This window comes from Aotus nancymaae, unplaced genomic scaffold, assembly GCF_030222135.1.
Source record: "Aotus nancymaae isolate 86718 unplaced genomic scaffold, 86718_ANA_hifiasm-v0.15.2.pri h1tg000036l, whole genome shotgun sequence".
Taxonomy (NCBI): Eukaryota; Metazoa; Chordata; class Mammalia; order Primates; family Aotidae; genus Aotus; species Aotus nancymaae.
In genome coordinates, this window is record NW_026988450.1 from 74,943,394 (window position 1) to 74,951,466 (window position 8,073).

General features: G+C 42.5%; 1 long non-coding RNA gene across 1 annotated transcript in view; it reads left to right on the plus strand.

Annotated features, from left to right (window-relative positions):
- Positions 1-4,466, plus strand: part of LOC135278055 (uncharacterized) — a 34,910-nt gene extending 30,444 nt beyond the window's left edge. The window contains exons 2-3 of the long non-coding RNA XR_010345624.1: positions 647-745; positions 4,244-4,466. This is a non-coding gene — a long non-coding RNA (uncharacterized LOC135278055). The remainder of the gene's footprint in view (positions 1-646; positions 746-4,243) is intronic.
- Positions 4,467-8,073: the final 3,607 nt, after the last annotated feature.

Sequence of the window (8,073 nt, forward strand, 5' to 3'; positions counted from 1 at the left end):
GAAATTCCAATAACACATTTAGAATGTTGCCTTGGGTGGGAAGCAGCTGAGGGCTGCACAGAGGAGTGAGATAAATGTTACCAACATTGGACTTGACTGCAGTTTAACCCAAGGTCACTGGGAGGCCAGAGCAGAATCAGGGAAGGAATGTTGGCTCCTGGAGCCAGCTGAGCCTCCGGCTAGCTCCTGTCTCGGCCTTCCCATGCAGCCGGGCTGTGAGCTGTGACGGTCCTTAGCAACCCTGCCCTGTTCCTCCTCACAGGAAGGGAACGATCTTGCTGCCAGGCAGGCAGGCAAGCAACCCCGGTGTGACCCTCGTTCCTCCTTGCCTACACAACCCACCTCCCCACTCATACAAAAGAAGCTTTCAGAACCTGGTTTACCTAGAGTTGAACTTTTCAACAAGGCTTTTTGTATTTTTTTTTCCTTTAAGCTCCACGACTAAAATACCAGATCTCGCTGTTGCTAAGATTAAGGATTTTCCCCTCTGTTTTCTCCCTCAGCTCAGTTTCCATTGACTAGGAAAGACCAAGAGATGGATTACTGTTCCCTTGCCAAATGGAGAGCGGGTACTTGAGCATCCGGGGCTTTCAGTGGGATTAGACATTATTCAGTCTGGTGCTAATAGTCCTTATTTACTCCTCAGGCTCTCACAAAAGTCACCGCATTTGTGTCGGTAACTAAGGCCTACAGAAACCACTCAGCCCTAAGTGCACACAGGAGGACCATGGAGTTGGAGGAAAAGGTAATTTAACATGAATATTTATACACTGTACAAACTGCGTGCCATGATTCACTCAGCTTATTTTCATTTTATGCATTTTCTTCCCATTTGCAGTCTTTATTTATTGCAAAGTTAAGGCTGTTAGCAAAATAACACATTGGGGTAGGCTTTCTTCTTCTTTTCTTTCTTTCTTTCTTTTTTTTTCTTTAATGTCCTGCTTTCTAATCTATCTCTGGGAAAGTGAGCTAGCTAATAGAGCAGCAAAACTGGTCACTACTGCTAATCCCCAGAGGTTGGTTGTGTTGAACTGAGCTCAGTGTTCTTGCCAGGCTGTTACTGGAGATCACAGTGACTGTGTGAGCCCTGTGGACACAGAACTGTGGCAGCTCACATTAGTCACCATTTAGTAACATGGATGATTTAGGAATCACCCATATCTCTGCTTTTCAAGGTACGAATGTAAGTACCAACATTTATGGAGGGTTCACTGAGTGCCCATGGTCTGGAGCTAGAGACTTGGGTTCACGGTCCAACGTTGCTACCTGCTAGCCCTGTGATGTTGGGCAAATAACTTCAAAATTCGGAGCCTCTATGTCCTCTTATGTAATATAAAATAGGCATATTAATGACATTTTCTTCACAAAGGTAGGTGCATGTTAAAATGTATAACGTGTGTAAGTACTCAGTTTGACACATGACAAGCTTGAAATCAATGTTAGCTCAAGTTGGACACATGTGGTCCTAACAGTAGCTCTGGAGGCTGATGAGGAACTGCCTGTCCTAAAGAGGTTAACTCCCTTCCTAATGCACATACTTAGAACATTTTGGAACTAGCTGTCCAATGCGGTTTTGGTTCATTCCAAAGTGTATGGTCCATTCATGATGAAATACACCTCAGTATCTCTTGCTATTTTTTGTTAGAGATATTTGAAGCCCAGCAGTGTTGAGCTTTTTGAGGGTCCTTGACTTGGATACAAATGATAAGAACAGGTAAAAAGACTTAGGTGGAATTTTCCTCATATCAATGCCTGTGTAGAGTTTAACCTTTTAGGAAAAGTTATATTAATGATGTGATTCATGGCTGAGTTCCATTTCAGTGGGAGCTAAAATTCCCAGCAGTAAGCTTCTCTGGAGCCATTATAGTCTTGACTGCTGGTTTACTGAGAAGCTCGCCTCTCAAGCCCTAAGGAATACCCTGTCCAGCTCCCAATGTCATTTCCAAGAGAAACCGAGACACATTGGGTGTGGCCATAAGAAGGCCACCAGGGTGGTGAGGTCTGTGAGGACACATGCTATGAGAGACAGGCATTAGATTTGGGGTGAGAAGCCCTGATGTGTGAAAAAAAAGATTGCACTTTAACGTTGAGGCTCCAGACAGCAGATCTTGGGCAACAGGTGTAAGTTACTGGGAAGATTTGGTTTCAGTGAAGAAAGAGAGTGTTAAGCCTAGAAAGAGTTTGAAGGCTGGGCAAGGTGGCTGACACCTGTAATCCCAGCACTTCGGTAGGCCAAAGTGGGTGGATCACCTGAGGTCAGGAGTTCAAGACCAGCCTGGCTAATATGGTAAAACTCTGTCTCTACAAAAACACAAAAATTAGCCAGGCATGATGGCAGGTGCTTGTAATCCCAGCTACTTGGGAGGCTAGGGCAGAAGAATTGCTTGAACCCGGGAGGTAGAGGTTGCACTGAGCCAAGATCGTGGCATTGCACTCTAGCCTAGGCGACAGAGCGAGACGGAATAAAAAAAAAAAAGAGTTCCAAAATAGAATGAGCACTATGAGGGCATGAGTTGTTTTCCATATCCACAGCTGTGACCAATGGACTGAAAAGAAATTTTTAATCATGTTTTTCCAAGGAATTATGCATGGATAAGATAATAAGTTCCTTCTTGCTCTAAGTATCCATTACTGTGATATATGGGGTACCTGTCGATTTGCAAAAGGTTTTCTTACCTCTGTTTTCTTTCGCTGCCTCATGCGCAGTTCATCAGTTGACCAATAAATAGCTATTTTACTCCTATTGTATAGCACTAGGTATGCAATTGTATAGCACATATTGTATAGCACAAGTATGTAATAGGAAACAAGTATTACTCTCAAGAACCTTTAGTCTTTTTGGAGAAATGAACAAGAAACAGACGTTTGTATTAGAGCATGGTATGGGCTATAAGGGGAAGGGTAAGAGCACAGAGGAGGAACACCAGCCCTGCTAGAGATGAGAGAAGGAAGGCTTCCTGGAGGAAGGGATGTCTAGGATGGGCCTTACTTGGAGCTAAATAGTAATATAAACCTAGCAGGCAAGGCATTAGCATGGGAAAAAGCCTGAAGGCCTGAAAGAATAAGATAGGGTAGGGGAGCTGTAAGTTCTGTTTAGTTGGAGCAGAGTGTTGGAGGTGAAGGTGAAGACACAAGGAGGTGAGACTGGAGAAAGAAGTCACTGTAGATGGCAAACATAGCCACCATATTTTTTCCATCTCATCAACAAGGAAAGTCTGCTTTCTTGTCTCATCCCTTCAATCTGAGTTGGCTATAGGACTTGCTCTGGCCAATGAGAAATTAGCAAATGCAAGAAGATGCTTGAAAAATGCTTGCAGGCTGAGTGAGGTGGCTCACACCTGTAATCCCAGCACTTTGGGAGGCTGAGGTGAGTGGATCGACTGAGGTCGGGGGTTCGAGACCAGCCTGGCCAACATGGTGAAACCCCATCTCTACTGAAAATGCAAAAATTACCCAGGCATGGTGGTGTGCTCCTGCAATCTCAGCTACTTGGGAGGTTGAGGCAGGAGAATCACTTGAACCTGGGAGGTGGAGGTTGCAGTGAGCCAAGATGACACCATTGCACTCCAGCCTGGGCAACAAAGTGAGACTCTGTCTCAAAAAAAAAAAAAGAAGAAGAAGAAGAAGGCCAAGCATGGTGGCTCACACCTGTAATCCTAGCATTTTGGGAGGCCTAAGCAAGTGAATCACAAGGTCAGGAGTTCCAGATCAGCCTGGCCAACATGGTGAAACCCTGTCTCTACTAAAAATACAAAAAAATTAGCTGGGCCTTGTGGCAGGTGCCTGTAATCCCAGCTACTCTCGAGGCTGAGGCAGGAGAATTACTTGAACCTGGGAGGCGGAGGTTGCAGTGAGCCGAGATCATGCCACTGCACTCCAGCCTGGCGACAGAGCAAGACTTGGTCTCAAAATAAAATAAAATAAAATAAAATAAAATAAAAGAGATTGAGACAATCCTGGCCAACATGGTGAAACCCAGTCTCTACTAAAAATACAAAAATTAGCTGGGTGTGGTGGCACATGCCTGTAGTCCAGCTACTTGGGAGGCTGAGGCAGAATTGTTTGAACCCAGGAGGTGGAGGTTGCAGTGAGCTGAGATCACGCCACTGCACTCTAGCCTGGCAACAGAGCAAGACTTGGTCTCAAAAAAAAAAAGAAAAGAAAAGAAAAGAAAGAAAAGTAAAATGCTTGCATATAGGGGCTTCTTACTACTATTTAAACCTGACACTGACATTTTTATAAGTCCAAGGTAGCCTGCTGGATGGTGAGAGACACTTGCCTTAGTTTCTTGGGCATCCCAGCCTACAATCAGCTATTTCCAGAAGCAGAGTTGCCTAGCTGACCTGCAATTGACCATGGATGCAGGAGTGAACACAACTGAACTTAACGTAAGAACTGCCCAGCTTAACCCAACCCAAATTGCTGACTTATAGTATCATGAGCTAAATAAAAGGCTATTATTTTAATCCATGAAGTTTTTTTATGTGGGGGGTGGGGGAGAATAGATGTGTTTGTTTGCAGTAATAAGCTAATTGGTATGGCAGTCATGGAGACTTATAAATTATGTTAACAAATTTGGACGTTAATCCACAGGTGTGTGGATACGTCAAAGGATTTAAGCCATGGAACTGGTAGTATCAGATTTGTGTTTTAGAAAAATCGCCGTTGGATACAGCCAATGAGATCATGTGTGGTTAAGTATCTTGCGAGTTGTAAACAGGTGTGCAAATGAGTTTGTGAGTAAAAATAGTGCATACACATAACCTGGAGATGCTTGGGATACAGTTTCAAGGCAAACCCTCAGATCAAACCTCTGAAAACATCCAGTAATGTCATGCTTTTAACAATATCACATCTGGCTATAAAAAAAAAAAAGAATCTCCCAAGTACCCTGCCTCTGATATCCAGCCAAGGGCCTAGAAAAATTGACCAAAGCAGAATGGCCTGGAAAGAGAGTCAGAATGCACCAAGACCATGAAAGTTTCCCTTCTCTCAAAGAGAGACCTGGAACAGCAGTTCCTCAGGATAATGTGCTCCCTGTGTCACAGACCTGGTCATAGACTCGCAAAAGAGCCTTTTAAGAGATTCCCATAAGGAGATAAACAGAGAAGTGCACAAAGATGAGTGTGTTTCTTCTTTAAGACATTATTTATAATGTGAAAAAGTGAATATTATAAATGTCCAACAATAGGAAAATGATGACATAAATTTTTATACAACTACAAGGCTGGAAACTATGCAAATGTTAAAGTAGTGTTTTCAGGGTGATGAAAACACAGAAAAAAGGTAGCATTTTAACAAAATATGCACAGAGTACGGGAGAGACAAGTTTTCCACCAAAATCCATTCTCCCCTTTTATCTTTAATAATCGAATTCCAGATTTTTAGCTAATGGCTGCACAGCTAGAAACCTCATTTCTCACCCTCCTTGGCTGCTGGGGTGTGACCAGGCATCTGAGCTCTGGACCGTGGAATGTCACCAGGAATGTGCTATTTCCAGATTGTCTCCAAGTAGTTGGCTGTTGGGTATGATTACGTAACTGAATTTCGGACCACAGAGTGTTGCATGCCATTTCCAGATTGTCCCCAAGTATTTGTGGCCATGTTCACACATTTATCTTGTCCCCAGGTATTTGTGAATGTATTCACATGTTTCTTTTGCCCATTCTTTACCCTGAAGGTTGAGTTGCAGATGTGACTACGGGTGCTAGAAGATATATCTTAGCCCCAGAGCTTATCTAGGGAGTAGTTGTCTCTTGTACTGATGAAAATGCTGAGCAGAGGAAATGCCTCACCAAAGCACAGGTGACCCATGAGCTACTATCTGTTGAAGGGACATTTATTTGATGGTCAGTGCTTGGTGCTCAGATGGACAACACAGAAAGCTCACACATAGTCTGCAGCAGAGTAATGGAAAGTCAAGTCTTTACACTTTTAGCCCAGCATCTTATCTCTTAGATTAACTGTGTCATTGTGAGGACTGCAAGTGGTTTGTTTTGGGGCTATTTCTCCTTTTGCCCATTTCTGCTATCTCTGTTGACTATGGCCTCTTCTACCATATATATATATATATATATATATATATATATATATATATATATATATCAGAAATTTGCTCATGCAATTATGGAAGCCAAGAAGTCCCACCATATGCTGTTTGCAAGCTGGAAAACCAGGAAAGCTGATGGTATTCAATCCGAGTCCAAATGCCAGAGAACTAGGAGCTCCAATGTTTAAGGGCAGCAGAAGATGCATGTCCCAGCTCAGAGAGAGAGAATTCACCCTTCTTTCACCTTTTTATTCTATTCAGGCCCTCAAAGGATTGAATATAATGCCTGCTCACACTATTGAGAGTGGATATTTTTACTCAGCCTACTGATTCAAATGCTCTCTTCTGGAAACATCCTCCCAGACACACCCAGAAATAATGTTTTGCCAGCTATCTAGCCATCTCTTATCCCAATTAAGTTGACACATAAGATTAACCATCACATCCTCTAAAATATTTTTATGTTGAAATTCTAGCCCCCAGTACCTTAGAATGTGACCTTATTCTTTAAAAGGATCTTGCAGATGTAATTAAGTTAAGATAAGGTCATTACGGTGGGCTCTAATCTAATATGGTTGGTATCTTTATAAAAAGACACGTAGACACACAAAGAGAAGATGGGCATATTGCATAGAAGACAGAGATTAAAGGGTAACAGCTGCAAGCCAAGGATTGCCAAGGATTTCCAGCAAGCAAACAGAAGCTAGGAAAAACCAAGGAAGGATCTTTCTACATGAGCCTTCAGAGAGAGAGCATGGCCTTGCTGACACCTTGGTTCTGGACTTCTAGCCTTCAGAACTATGAGATAATAAATTTCTGTTGGTTTAAGGTAACTAGTTTTTAGTGCTTTTTTTACAGCAGCCCTAGGAAATGGATGCAGTCTCTCTGGGCACTTATGTCTATGCAGAAATAGTCAAAGTAGGCAGAGCTGTCCAAGCAGTGAGCATATATAGGGCTCTGACCCCTTACTGAGGGCCCTGGGGAAGTGATCCGTTGGCCTGGCTGCGGCCCTGACTTATAGGGTTCCCTTAAGCAATGAAGTCAGAATGGGCCAGACAAGAAAGATTGCAAGATTTATTATTTAACACTGACTCCTACAAGGGTTATGGGGAAAATAACTACATCAATGGTAACTAGAATTCCTTTCTAGGTGGCCAAGCTAAGAGAATGAGCCGTATTCTTCATCTTCTCTTTCACTGTATCATTCTTTTTCTGCAACAAAACTCCTCCCAAATTGTACCTGGAATTCCGGAGGAAGTGGAGCTAACCAGATAAATGTGAACATCGGCACCCAAAAAATCACGTTACTTTCTTTGCATGTGATATTCTTGTTTAAATTTCATTACCATGAAGTACGGGTTCTATTACCAGGGCAACCAGTAATAGAAAATGAGCAGCATGGCTTTGACAAATGACTTACTCCACTTTGGCTGATTCCTATTGTGTTTTTGGCTACCCTCTTGCTTGTGATTAAAAGAACACACACCATTCCATAGTTTTGTCTTTTTCTCATCTTGCTTTCCTTTTCTCTTTGTCCAGAATCTCACTCCTTACCTTTCGGTTAAACCTGATTTGTGCATAGCGTTTCTACTGAATTTGCTAATTTATCTTTTTCATTTCTTCTAACTGAACTTGATGCTGTTTTCCCTTCTCCTGCTCAACAGCCTCTCCCTCTGATAAACACTCCCACGACTCCCAGAGTTTTCATGGCCGTTTTCCCAGTGCCTGACATCCAGTCACATGATCTATATGGCATGTCTGGAGTTTGAATTTCTGCATGGCTATGAATTAACTCCATCACCATGTGGTAAAATTTTCAGTAATTCTAGGAAGCAGGTTGCTTACCTGTAAAATGAGATGCCCTACTTCATGAGAGCTGAATTTGATAATGTATTTGAAGCCTGATGCATATGGCCTTTGTATTACTTATTTATCTAATGCTGCATAACTTACTAGCTTATAGCAGTAATAATCTATTATCCTTCACAGTTTCTGTGACTCAGGAATTCAAGAGTAGCTTTGCT